This window comes from Cavia porcellus, unplaced genomic scaffold (assembly GCF_034190915.1).
Source record: "Cavia porcellus strain 051 isolate PalLab524CR breed Dunkin Hartley unplaced genomic scaffold, mCavPor4.1 scaffold_15, whole genome shotgun sequence".
In the NCBI taxonomy this organism is placed as follows: Eukaryota; Metazoa; Chordata; class Mammalia; order Rodentia; family Caviidae; genus Cavia; species Cavia porcellus.
This window is the reverse complement of record NW_026947498.1, coordinates 31,586,851-31,601,963: the sequence shown is the minus strand read 5'-3', so window position 1 is coordinate 31,601,963 and position 15,113 is coordinate 31,586,851.

Here is a 15,113-nt window from a genome sequence, read left to right as displayed (position 1 = left end):
TTAGAGTCAAGGCTATAATAATTTATATTAATTATAAATAATTATAAAGGCTGTTACCTCATAAATGGATTAATACTGTTAGCAAGGGAAGTTTCTTTTAATTCAAAATAGTATATTACTTATAAATCTTGGTCTTTGATTTGACTCTTTACTCTCTCTTACTGGACTGCCATGCTATATCTTCTGTAATGAGATGATGTGGAAATACGCTTCTCTCAGTCTTGCCTTTTCCATTCACTAAAAAAAGGAAAAAGGAATTCTATATTCATTGTATATTACCCACTCTGAAAAGCTATAAAATCACAAAACTGAATAAGACAAATTTTACTTATGAGAGAAAATGCAGTTGTAATCATTGTGTATTTTTATTGGAAAAACATCAATGGTATCTATCTTTACTAATCTGTGTTAGTTCATAAAAAGAACAATCTGTGATTTCATTGTTTGATTGATTGATCATTTTTCATGCCTAAATCTTGTAACTTGAACAAGTACTTCTAAGATAGCAATATGTGATATTTTAACTAGTGTTAATTTCCTACTATATTTTTTGAAATTTAATATTATTTCTGTTATTTTATGTCAAAATAGATAACCCTACTACCAAGTTTTTGTTAGTTTGTCAAACAGAATGGTACGTACTGCCATTATTTGATTGTCTACTTTTTATGCTTTGATTTTGTAACTTGAGCAACTACTTCTAAGATAACAATATGTAATTTATCAGTGATTTCTTACTGTTTTTTTTAAATTCTGTATTATTTATAACTTCTGTTTTGCTTTTTTCTTTAAGTAAAAAAACAATATGGAAAGAAATTTTAAAAATCACTGTTAAATAACCTGAAAAGCTTATGTAAATTGCATACAAGAATGTGTGCTTAATATAATTTATGGAATAGACACTATGTTTATATAATGTAAGTCTGTATGTAACATAAAGAACAATCAAATGGAATAAGAGAAAAAATAAGATAAGTGACTAGGAGAGGGGAAGAAACAAATTAGTGTGGTTAATATGTTGGAATATCAATGGGAGGGAGTTTTTATCACTTTAATATTGAAGTGACATAGACTGAGACTTGAAGGAAAGTTTACTTGATCCTTGTTCTGCTTATTCTGAAATATACAGCTTCTCTTAACTACATATTTTCCTGTCTACTGAATTGTTTCATTAGATAGAAGGATAAATTCTGTTCTTATTACTTCATCTAATCTGAAACAGAAGTCCTACCAGTTTTCTTTTTAGTTTATGACGTGCATATATAATTTTTCACTTTGGAATTTATGAAACATTTCAAATATATTGAAACTTACAATAATGTTAAATATCCCAGTTACTATCATGTTCATTTATCATATTGCATTTTTTCACCATACTATTTTTTTATTAAAGATGAAATGCTATAAGTCAGATTTATGGTTGTTGAATAGACTCTTTACAAAGATAATACTCAAGAGACTATTAACCATATTAACATATTACTTATCTTTAATTATCAAGGAAATAAAAATTAAAGATACAGTAAGAGGAAATTATATAACCATGTGTCTTAATTACTTTCCTGTTTGTGGAACAAAATATCTGACATCTACAAGTTAAAGGAGGAAAGACTAATTTAGTTCACATTTGTAGAGATTTCTGCCCATAGTTGGCTGGGTCCCAAGGAATGACAGCATCATAAATAAGTATGGCAGAGAAGAAACTGTTGGTGTAATGGCAAACAGGAATCAAGGAACCTTCCTTCTTTCCCTTTTTATTTCACTCACGATACAAGCCTATTGGTTGAAGCCACCCACACTGAAAGTACATCTTCCCTCTTCAGTGAATTCATCTCCAGCCTTAGAACTATGCTAATCCAATCAGTGGACTAATCTACTAGCACACACCTTCCGAACTCCTTACCTACTAGTATGAGATTTGGGGAACATCTAGCAATAACTCTAACACCATGCAAATGTTTTAATGCAAAAATTTGATAATAGCAAGTCTTCTGAACAATGTGTAAGAATTGGAATTTTAATGATCTCTTGAGAAATAAATTGGATCATTGAATTTGTTTATAATATATACAAACTTTATCTTTCTACATACATGCATGCATGTCTACACATTAGTTAACTTTCCTGTCAATTGGACATAATACTAAAAACACATAAATTTAAAAGTTTAATGTGACTTACATTTTTAGGGAGGTAGCTGATACCTGGCTGTCTCTAGGGAGGAAATATGCAGAAGGGTAAGGCAGGCCAAAGATGCTTATTGTGACAACTATGAAGCAGACCAGAACAGCCTTAACTAGGAAGGAAATGGGAATGTATATAAGAACCAAGGCCATGCTTCTATGGTTCACTGGGACATACATAGACATATGCTATATAAATCCTCTTTGAATTTCTCAATCCCATTAAGTTGATATACCACAAATTATAGACACCATATATAAATTTACTGCTATGCATAAAGCAAAATATACATATGTGTACAAAAACAAATATCCATGAACATTTCTCAGAAAATAATTTAAGACAGTCAAATATTGGAATTGATCTAAGTGCTCATTGGCATTTTAATTTAGAATGAACAAATTAATTGCAAAGCTAATACATCAAAATTCTTGGAAGCAATGAAAATGAACAAATGCCCTTTTGAAAAATATCATAAGCAATTTAAAAATATAAATAAACTGCAGTTCATCTACTATTTAGATGAAATTTGGCAATAGGTACAAGAAAACTATACTTTGGGAAGTTTATTTTAAAAGAAAATTTTGGAAATATTGTATTGCCTTCCATATTCCATTATAAAGTTGAACTTTTTCACAAGCAGAAGCAAAGGTAGATTTCTGGAGATTGTTAATGTCTTATGTCCCAATCCTGGGCTGATTGCACAAGTGTGTTTTGTTAAGGAGAATTTATTCAGGCGATCATGCAAACTTTGAGTACACTCATAGGCATAATTTATTTCATGAACTAAAACTTTAATAAAGTACAGTTAATATACATAAATTTTTCTCTTATCTTTTTATACATGTTACCAGTTTTCTGTTTTTGGAATTTATGATTTCCATGTAAATTTTTATGTCTGGTACACACTGACAAGAGACAGATATAGATTCAAAAATAGTATGAATTGCTGCTTGGAGTTTAAAAAAAGCATTTTGTATAATCAGATGAAACAAGTATAATTTACAAATGTTTTATTCAACATATTTTGAAATTTATTCATATGCATATGTGCATATATTCTTCATTCATTTTAATAGCTTTATGATTTGTCATTGTGAAAATATGTTTAAATTAAAACACACCTACATAAATATATTTATTTCCCTGTTATTACAGATATTCAAGTCATTTCTACTCTTTCCATCTTACTATATTATTATAATAAATATCTTGAATGTGAATGTGTGCATATTTTTCATAGTAAACTGAGTTATATAGAAATCCTGGCTATAGGCTAACATATTTTTAATTTTCAGACTTTAAAAATTTGTCTCTAAAGATAGAATTTCAAGACACATTTTATAATATCTAAATTATAATGACTTGAAATCCTACTTCCTGATATATAGAAGCTTACCATTCAACAAATGTTGACCTTGTTAGGTAACTTCTGGTCATATAAGGATTACTTCCTAAGTGGTTGGTGAATATTTCATTGTGTGCCACTAGTTGCTGTTATTCTACAATTGTCGACTCTTTGCTGCCAAGGAGACCAGATTCTCAGAATAATAATCAATAAACAACCCTCTGCAAGTATTTTTTTGGTTCTAGGAACAAATATTTCAGAACACATGGTAAAAAGAACATTTATTTTGTCTCCCTGATTTCCCATAGAATCATTGTAAAGTAGATTTTGCCCTTTTCCTGAGCTATCAACTATTTTCCATAGTTGTTTTCCAAATAACTGAAACTAGCATATTATTTTATGAGGTCTTGTGTAACCATTTAGAGTGATAATGTTTTGCTGCTTACTTTTTTCATAATAGACACTATATCAGATTCCAGTTTCAAGTAGGAATTTGGAGAGGAGGCATAAGGATACACCTCACTATATGAGTAGAAAATGTGAAGGTATTTGTGCTCCATATGAATGTTCAACAATGTTACCTCAGTGAAAGGCCACTCTAATGAGCAAGTGGTTTAGTGATGAGCATATATGCCTTTTAAGCAGTTTTGAGGGGATATTCAAATTTTAAATCATAATATTCTGTCCTTGCTCTCCAAACAACATATGCCTATCCCTTTGTGCAAAGGCCATTTAGTTCATTTTAAAAAATTTACCATATTCTGTTTCAGCATTGTTTGAGACCCAAGGAAATAATGTTAAATATTTCTCAGGATAAACACTCCCATTTTCAAAAGGATATGTAGAGGAACAAAAAACAACAATAGCACCAAAGCACGATAAAAAGCAATAGGGAAAATATTAAATCTTGTATTGCAACATACAGGATCTGGGGCAAGTTGTGGCAAGGTGGAACCTCCAAATAGACAGAGAGGCCCCTACCCTACAACATTGAAAATTGGGGCCTCAAAGGTTTCTTGCTTGGGGTGACTTTACAGCTTTCCTCACCTTGCTCTCTGGTAATGGCTACTTCAATTTTAATGGCCTCCATTTTTGGCTTTCCTCTTACAGCTTCATGCACTGCATGGTAGCCTCATGAACCTTCTTCAGAAATTAATTGGAAACATTTATGACCCAAAACTCCTGCAGTCTGCATATGTATAAAATAATCAAATGTATATAATACCGTTGTCTGCTGTCAACTTGTGCCAAAGCTAGCCTTCCTTGGACCATGTCTCTAGAAGGCTCCAAGAGCCAATATGGATGAGTACCATAAAGGAATCCCAATAAACCAACTCCTTAGACATCCTTTATCAGGTAGTATCCCTAGACCCCCCCATTAAGTAAAGGAAAGTGTTTCATTGTTGTGCCCCCAAGCTTGTGAAGAGTACAGTCTTCCTGATTCCTGTTACTTTCATATAAAGTTTCTCCAAGTCATCAGTTTTTCAAGTTCTCCATTTCTGCAGCAATTGCAAAAGTTTTACATCTTTTTGCTCTGTTATTAGCTCCTCATTTTCAGTGTAAATATGGCAAAACAAATCCTATAATACCCATACCACAAACTAAAGATTGCACTGCTTTGAAATTTCCCCAGCCAGATTAATGAATCCACTGTTCTTAATCTCTTTTTCTTCTAAAATATCAGGTCATGAGCAAAACATAGATAAATTTTTCCCTAGAATTTAGCACACATATTCTTAAACTCTACCTGCCAATGGAGTGCTTGCTCTCAAACAAAAATCTTGTTGATCTGATCATTACTGTCTAAATTTCTGTGGGTATTCTGGCCTTCTGTGTTCTGACAAGAAACTCCTGTGAAGACTGAGTGACCACCTTTTATGGCATCTCTAGCAAACGTCTCTAAAAACTTTCTGGACTCTCATAAACCACTCCCAAAGGTTTCTAAACCACTTGGTTATGTACTATCCTGTACAATCTTCACTTCTTGGGTTCTAAAATTTGCCCTCATCACTTTCTCATTGTTAGGATAAAATACTTGACCAGTACAAGTAGAAGAACAGGAGGATTATTTTGGTTCATGATTTTTACATGCTTTATTTCATAGTTGACTTGCATCAAGGCAGGAAAAGGACAATGGAAGCATTTGGAAGAAAAAAGCTGCTTGTGCCTTAGCAGCCAGGAAGTGAAAAAGGGAGAATCCAGAGAAAGGGACAAATCCTTCAAGGCCACCCACCTTCGCCTCTCTATTCAGGCAGACCCCAGGTGGTAATAGCACATTCAGCTCTGCTGCATATAGTACTGTCATTTTTCAATTACCTTCCAAAAGCCCCATTTCTGAATATATGAGGTTTTGGGGGACACTGTTGTTGTAAAGAAATAATGTCTCAGGTGAAAAAAGAAATCACAAACATACTGAAAGAATTGTTCAGCAAGTCTAAAGAAGACATAGACCAAAAAAAAAAAAGGAGCTTAGGAAAATGATGGAATCTTGAATGAATATAGAAAGTAATTACAATGCATGAAACAGATTCATAAAAAGATTCAAAGAGAGATCCAGGAAATTAAAAATTCAATCAAAAGCTGGCAAAACCATTTGAAATAGATTTTCAAACCTCGAAAATAGGATTGCAGCTATTGATTATGAAAGTAAAGATCTCTTAAAAATAACAAAGAACCAGTATATAACAACTCAATGGCTGCAGGATGACACAAAGAAGCATTATTTAAGAATGGTAGGTGTTGGTGAAAAAGCAAGTGTCAACACAAATGAAATTAAAAGGATATTCACAGAAGCAATAGAAGAAAATTTCTCAAACATGGGAAATGGATCTGGCATTCAGATATGTGAGGCATATAGGACTCCAACTAGCCATAACCAAAGTAAATCTACACCCAGCCATATAATAATCAAGATTCCAGAAATTCAGCACAAGAAAAGAATATCAAAATCTATTAGAGAAAAGAGACATGTCACCTATAAAGGAAAACCAGATCACAGAAGACTTAACCACACAAACTATCAAGTCAAGAAGAGTTTGGAGCAAAGTATTTTAAAGCCTGAAAGAAAACAACTTTCAGTCCAGATTTATCTATCCTGAAGAACTATCTTCCAAAATTTATGGAAAAATAAGATACTTCCATGATAAAGAACAACTGAAAGAATTCATGACTACCAAGCCAACCCTACAGAAAGTGCTAAAGGATATTCTAGAGAGAGATAAATCTGACCATGGTTCTGGAAACAGCAACAGAGGAGGATAACCAAAAAAAGACAGGCAACTGAATGAAGGATGAAAGTGGAGGGTCAACAACAGGAGGATAGCAGGGCAGAGACAAATGAATGTATGCTGGTTGTAACCATTAATGTAGATGGCCTCAGATCAGCAATTCAAGTGGATCAAGAATCAAGATCCGTTGATATACTGTACACAAGAAACACATTTAACTGGAAAGGAAATTCATAGACTGAAAATCAAAGGAGAGAAAACAATTGTTTCATGTGATGGCTCCCATCCAAAAAAAAAAAAAAAAAAAAGAAAAAAAAAGAAAGAAAGAAAGAAAGCAAGCAAGCAAGAAAGAAAGAAAAAGAAAAAGCAAGAGTAACTTGCCCTCAACTGCAGAATGGATAAAAAAGATATGGTATTTTCATGCAGTGGGAAGCTACCCAGCTGTAAAGTAGAATATTATCAAGGTTCTTGTAGGAAAATGGATGCAACTGGAGATCATGTTCATGGCCCAAAAAACTCAAACTCATATATGTGAACCCTAGCATAACAGCAGGAGTTAATGGGCTCTGAAAGCAAAATAGTTAATGTAAGAGCAGAGGGGTGAAACATCTGGGAGGGAAAGGTGGAAACTGTGAATTTCATATGGTCTTATCTTGAACTCCTGCATTGTTTACACAATTTTGTTAGGTTTGGCTTTGTTCTGCCTTGATTTGTTAGATTTTTACACTGTCAGATGGTAGGAGCAGCTATTTTGAATATTTTGTGGTAATCATGGTTTCCTATTATATTGGTTTGAAGTCTTATAATGTTTTAATTCATTGATTTGATTGGCTTTATTTGGATTTGTTTGATTTTACTATGTGTGATGGTATAGACACATTTTTTGAGGAAAATTAGATATTATAATAGCCATTATTCATTTCCTGTTATTTTGTTTTGAAGTCCTGTAACACTTTCATTCTCTTGAGTGATTTTATATTGTTATATTTGATATTAATGTATGTGAAGGTATGCTCAACTATTTCAAAGCAAAGAGACATAATGGTAGCTACTGTTGATGTTCAGTTGTTTGTGAAGTGCTGTTTTGCTTGTATTGTTCTGTTCTGATTTGCTTTGTTCTGTTCTCTTTTTTTATTCTCTTTAATATGAGATTATCAGATATCAAGATATTTCTACTATTTTTATAAGATTTTATACATGCCAAATAAACCATGTTAAGTGAAATAATTTTAAAATTTGTAAAGACTTCTGTCTCTTCATTTTGTACATAAGTATGTATAAGCACATGAATGCTTAAATTTCTACCATATACATAGAAACATATATATATATATGTATATATATATATATATGTGTGTGTGTGTGTGTGTGTGTGTGTATGTTTTTGTATATGTTGCACAAACACATATAATAAGAGATGCAGATTGCAGTATGTATGGTACACAGTTATCATATTTGCATCTTTATTCATTTTTCCAGAGGACAATAGCATAACATGTTTTACAAATATTGATTTTTCTATTTGTGTCACTTTCCAGTTCAAATTTATGCATGGTTCTTACCACTTTTGCAAGACTAGTAAAAAAGTGAGGTTTATCATTCCTAAATCTGCCCTACAAACACCTTCTAAATTCTTATTTTATCGCTTGTCAAATTATTAAGTAGTTATAGTGATCATCAGAGTATCTTAGCTACTTGAAATTTTAGTCTTCAGGTCCTGTTTTGTTGCTAACTCTTTTTTTTTGTTGTTGTTGTTGTTGTTGTTGTTTTGTCTTTTTTCATTTTTATCGGTATCAGGGATTGAACTCCCGACTGCCTGCTTGCAAGGCAGGTGCTTATGCCGCTGAGCTAAATCCCCAGCCCCTTTGTTGCTAACTCTTATACCAGATTGAAGCCATGGAACATTGGCAAGTTCATACATTTAAATGGCTGGAGGGTCTGACTTCCCTGGGATACCATTCAGATAGCACTGCAGTTCCTTTACCTTCCTAAAAAGCTGATAGTGTGTAATTAGTAGTATTGTACTCTTTCCTTCCCACTACTGCTTCTTTGGAAAGATAATTCTCTATTTTGTCTTTAGGTTTTGAAGTTATTAGCAAATTTAGTTGTTTTCCTAGTTTAGGATCTTATAAATTACATAAAAAATCATTGACAATGGCAAAGCTATGGCTAACTATGAATAACAGACTCTGAAGTACCAAATGTTAACATCAAAATAGATTATTTTTTAAATTTATATTTGATGAATTATTGTGTAAGTTATTTTGTACTGTGCATGTTTTTTATATTCCAAATCTCTTGTAGTAGAAAGTTCAGAGCTTTCTAAAAAGAAGTTCAAGTCTTTAATGCTTTCAGACAGAAAAATAGTTTCTTTTGTTTTTAGTGTTAAGGATTGTTGTTTTCTTTTATGTTTGGCACATAAAAAGGATGTTATTTCATGCCCAAGAGTATTATATATTTTGAGAAAATACCACGTGCATTTATTGTACTGCTCCTGGGAACATCCAGGGAGTAGAGAAACGTCTCTGCTTTTCTCTAATCTGATTCTCCTTCACTGCTTCCTGTACTTTAACTTCATGAACTACATTTTTCAAATAAACCGTATCTATTCCTCTAAAAAGAGATTGTGTAACTCCATTTGAAAGCTATAAAAGCATAGATTTCTTTCCTTTTCACAACTCATAGGATTTAAAATAAAGTAGCAGCTTAACCAGGGAAGGAGCTCTTCAGACATTTCACTAATAGTTTCCATTGAAGTCAGCATTTTAAACACTGAAAATAAACATGGTAACAAATATGATCATATTTTAGATGATGTTGGACAACAAATTTTGAGCCTTATGAGTGTTCAGCAAGCACTCTATCACTGAGCTACACCCCAAAACCCAGATATATATCAATCATGAAATATAAACAATAAGATAGTCCCATATCATGATTTATTATAAATCATATTATTTTGCATATAGTTTGCAATTGATATTTATGATTTCTAATGTTGAAAGCATATGTATTTAAATAATAGATCATTTGAAATATTTTATACCTTAGGTAAACATAGCTAAAGAGTACTTAAAATATATTTTTTAAATGTACTTAATGGTTATCACCTAAATAAATTTGGTTATATTTCACCCAAATCTTTTAATGATAGTACTTTTATTCTTCAAAGAGGACAAGGAATAAGAAGAAACTGCAGGTATATAGTGAAAATGTTAAAGAAAGTTAAAATGAATGGTACCATCACTCACAAATCTGATAAATTGAGCATGCAATGATAAATGTTGTAACACAGCTGAGTTCAAATTATTTTAAGAACAGTGTGTGAAAGCTATATTTTCCAGATAATAAGATAGAATAATTTAACTTTAAATATACATAAACTCATGTTCCAAAGCTAAACTTACCAACTTTTCAGCAACATGCCCAATTTAATAAGTCATGCCAATCAAACCAGTCTTTCCCTATGAGAATTTTTTAAAACTAAGAAAAGTTAGTGCTCTGTCTGGCACGTGTAATAAAGCCAACTTCATGAGATCAATGACATTTTCTGGTGGTATTTATGGCAACTTTCAAGAAGGACAAATAAAAGTTGTCATGGTTTATGTCTGTGTTCCCCAGGCCTCATGAGTTTGCATTGTGTATTTGTGATGGTTCATTGTCTAGTGCTTGGATTGATGGTGTCAATATGCCACCCACATAGGGGTGGAGCCAGGATGTGATGTAATGGCAGGAAGAACGTGTGTCTCTTTGCCCATTGTTGTTTGCTGTTTGCAGCCACCAGGAAGTGTGGCCCAGCCATGCCTGCCTCCTTTGGAGCCAACTAAGTGTGGACTGAAACCTCCAAAAACTGTAAGAAATAAGCCTTTCCTTTCCCAACTTTGGGTTTCAGGTATTTTGTCTCAGCAACAAGCATAAAGTAATTAAGACAGAAGTGATAGAAATAGTACAAGAACATTAGTTAAACACAAGTCAAGCAAAATATACAATAAAACATTTTTAAAAGTGAAGAAAAATATCTAGATGTCCCGTAAGCTGTGTTTTGTCCCTTTAACAGTACTAACCAAAGAATAACCTCCTAAAGGATGGAAATTTAAAAATAATAATAATATAGGAAAATGGATGTGAAGATGATAAAGAAGAAATAGAGGTCAAAACTGTAATGGGAATGAAAAACAGATATATTTTAAAATAACTGTCAATTTTTTTAGTATCAGTGTATCAAATATAAAAAACACAAGAATTATAAAGTGTAAAAGTGAGATAAAGATGTTTAGACAGCTTATTTAAAGTGGGAAGGGAAACAGAAAAACAGGTATAGTTGCTCAGCAAATAATTAATGAGTGTCATAATCATATGATGTGAACACAAAATTTAAGCAGCTCTCTTTGGTCCAAGCTATTTCACAATAATCATGTCTGCCAATGGAAGGTTCAATTAAATATCCCCAATGTTTATTTTTAATGTTCAGTAATTAAAATCAGAATCAAACCCAGGTGTGGTGGTACATATCCATAATCCCAGTACCTAGGAGTCTGAGGCAGGAAGGTCTCCATGAGTTCAAGGCCAGCCTGGACTACAAAGTGTGTTCAAGACCAGGCTGAACTGCATAGTTCACTCAACACCATTCATCTGTATGTTGTCAGAGTGCCTTACAGAAGCATTCTAGAGCTAGTTAGAGAAAGAAAAGATGAATCTGAAAGCCTGTCTCAAAGAGCAAAAATAAAAAAAATAAAAAAATAAAAATCAAGTTAGATTATGCAACAATTGTGAATAAATTATTTGCGTGGAAAAGTCTAGTAACATTTTACGATATGAAAAAATAGCATGTGAGTTATACAAAAAATGTCCTGAAGTATCTAATAATCAGGAACATGGTGGTCCAGTTTGACTTATTCTAATAATACTATTACTGCTGGTGCTGTTACATCTACCACTTCAACTACCATCACTGAAATATGTTATTTTATATTTCTTATTATATATTTATCATATTAAGCTTTATGCTATATTTCATGCAGAGTACCTTAACATTTTTAATTAATTTTAAGATAAACATTTTAGAGTAAGAATATTGAAATGCTAGAGTATCAAAATTCTCAGATAACATCAATGATATGAGACAATCCAAAAGAGGAATCAAATAATCTTTCTATAAATTCCATGCTGCTTATCACGGCTGTTTCTCTATTTATGTCATTTCAATTTGAATTTGAAATGATTTTTTATATATAACTTTTTATACAATTTACATAGCTATTTTGAACTTTTAGTTTTTCATTCTGTTTCTTTTTCTTTATTGGTTCAATGCCTTTGAAATGGAGGCAGAGTTTGAATTAGAGAATGTGTACCAGGTTAATTTAGACAATTTCTATATATGACTGATAAATAACTGCAATTTATTTGTATTTTGTGAGAAGTATCTCAAGAAAAAGAAAAAGTCACTTAATTTTGGTTTTTTCTTTCTTCCTTTTTCAACCTCCTTTTCATTCTGCACAGTTCTCTTAAGATAAAGAATCTAATAAGGTCATCTTAGGGTTATGCCAAGATGTTAAACGTGTGTGTATTAAACAAAATATGCCGAAACAGTGATGACACTTACAGAAATAACCGTTCATGTAAATATAGGTTTACAGACAATGCTGAAGTACTGCTTGTTCTAGGTACCAGATATGAAGTGACCAAGCAAATGTCCCTGTCTAGGAACCCTCAAGAAAAAATGTTCAATTTTGCTTACTATGCCTTTAAAATCTACTACCTTCAGAAGTAGACTTATGATTACATAGCAAAGTACAAGGGAGCCAATGACTGGAATGTCAAGGCTACAAAATGAACTACCCCACTGGGACTGGTTGGATGAGTTCCCTGAGAAGTGTATTCCACAGATACAGTTATGACTGTGAATAAACAGCCTCTAAACTCCACAGGGAAACTGTTGCTGTATCCAGTTTATCTTGAGAATTTCAACAGTCATGGAAAATTTTTCTGGTCTTAGGGTAAAAGTAAATGCAGTTAAATGTATATTTCCTTCTGTGTTTATTAGGGAGGTCTAGGGTAAGTAATAACAGAATAGCAACAAGAATAAACACATAAAGATACTGAATTCTCAACACCATTCATCTGTATGTTGTCAGAGTGCCTTACAGAAGCATTCTAGAGCTAGTTAGAGAAAGAAAAGATGAATCTGAAATATCAGCTCTGTAAATCAAAGGAGCCAGATTAAGATACAGTTATATGTAATGAACATAAGATTTCTGAAGAGAATTTCTCTGACTAAAGTTGTGATGATGAATAATTAATTAGCAGATCATAACTTATTGTAGAAAGGAAGACTTTATGCGATTATATAGCTACAGGGAACAAATGACTACATAAAATGGGGAAATGGATAGTTCTATATTAACAAACCAAAGATAAGTGTAGAAGGAATGGAAATTTTTAATTTCACTTTGCAAATTTCTGTGTAATAACTAACTCAGAAAAACTTTTGATGTACAATAGGCATTCCTAATGGGAAGAAACTGTTCAAACTAAAAGACAGACAGTGATGAGGGAAAGGAGAAAGGAAGAAAGAGAAAAAGAAATATATATATATATATATATATATATATATATATATATATATATATTTATTTAATTTAACATAGCTCTATATCTGGTTTCTGTTAGTTCATTGAAAAGAAAGGTTTGTGCTAATGTTTAAACAAGACAGCATCCCTATATTGTGTGCTCTGAATAACTGCTACGAAGATAACAAATATATAATGTAATAATTATTGTAACTCTTCTACTAGCGTATTTTGAAAATCTTTTTTTTTTAATTTTTTCTCTTTAAAATTAAAAACTGTGGAATTTTAAAATTAATATGTAAACATTTTATGTGGATTAAAATATTGTATAATCTCAACAGTGTCTCACCAGTAAGTGTGAATTAAAAAAGAAATACTAATACCTACTTAAATATCAAGTAAAACAAGAATTAATATCAAGTGATAAGAGAAATTCAATTAAATGCCATGAGAAAAATCTAACACTCATCTCAAATAAATTTATCAAAACTTTATAATCTGATTTTATAGAGCAAGCAGAATTGAGGTATTTGTAAGGTAAATATGATAAATTAAAGATTGTAGGGACTTCCAAATTAAAAGAAACTAAAATTACAGGGGTAAAATTTTTCATAAGAAACCTACATTGATTGCTTTGCTATAAACAAAATTAGTAAAACTCTGGATGATGGGTGGGTAAGGAATCAGTCTCAAATGGAATTTGACTATAGTCAGATAGAAGCTTACTCTGATTTGTAGAATATACATATAAATAGTCACTGAAAAACAAAACATCATGTATGCAAATTAGTGTCAAATAGAGAAAAAATCTATATGATTTTTGCATTATTTTTGTTGAAAATTATTTTAAATAAAGCCATGCCCAAATATTGCTGGATTGACTTTTCAGTTCATAAAGGTGTTTTCTGGTTTTAATCAAATTGAGGAGTTTCATTTTAAAATTAAGTCACCTTATGTTATGGTGAAGTTATTTGTATATCAACTAATTAGCTAACTACAAATAAACAATTTGGGAAATTTTGCATTATCATTAGAGCCCGAATAGGTTCAAAGATGAATTTATTTAAATAATACATGAAATTGATCATCTTATATAATTAATAAGTCAAACATCCTCAGATGTTATAATGTTTGTGGAAATGTATATTATCACTTGGAGAATATTTTGGAATATTTTTACAAGTTTTTCAACATTAATGCGAGGAAATGAGACTTGTGATTATTGTTCATTTTTCAAGTAATTCATTCCATCAAATTTCTACTCTGTAAACGCATCAAAATGGCAATTTTCCTAATAATGGTTTTAATGAACTATTGAAAAGTTTATGTATTATACTTTTAAAAAAAATTGTTGTCATAAACTGTCCACTATTCATTTTGAAATTTATTATGGAGATGTGTTAGAATATGAATCAGTTATTTTTAAAACTCTCCCTAGACATTAGAATAGCATTATAAACTGTGCATCTGTTATGCATGCTATAGAACTGATTCTCTTAGTAAGATATCTTGCAAGCCTGAAAAACATCTGGAATTTATTTAATTTATATCTTTATCTTGATTACTTAGGATTAACTATGTAATTTATAAATTATCTAAGTTACTTTTTATTCCATCTTTCATTTACTATTGCCAGTTATTGGGATAGCATTTTGAGCTCTATCATAGAGGTTACTTTCTTATTTTCTACAATCTCTCCCTTGCTATCTCCTTTTTTCTTTAATCTCAATAAAATTCATCTATTGTATAAATAAATCTGTTTTAGCTCTGGTAATACATAAGTGA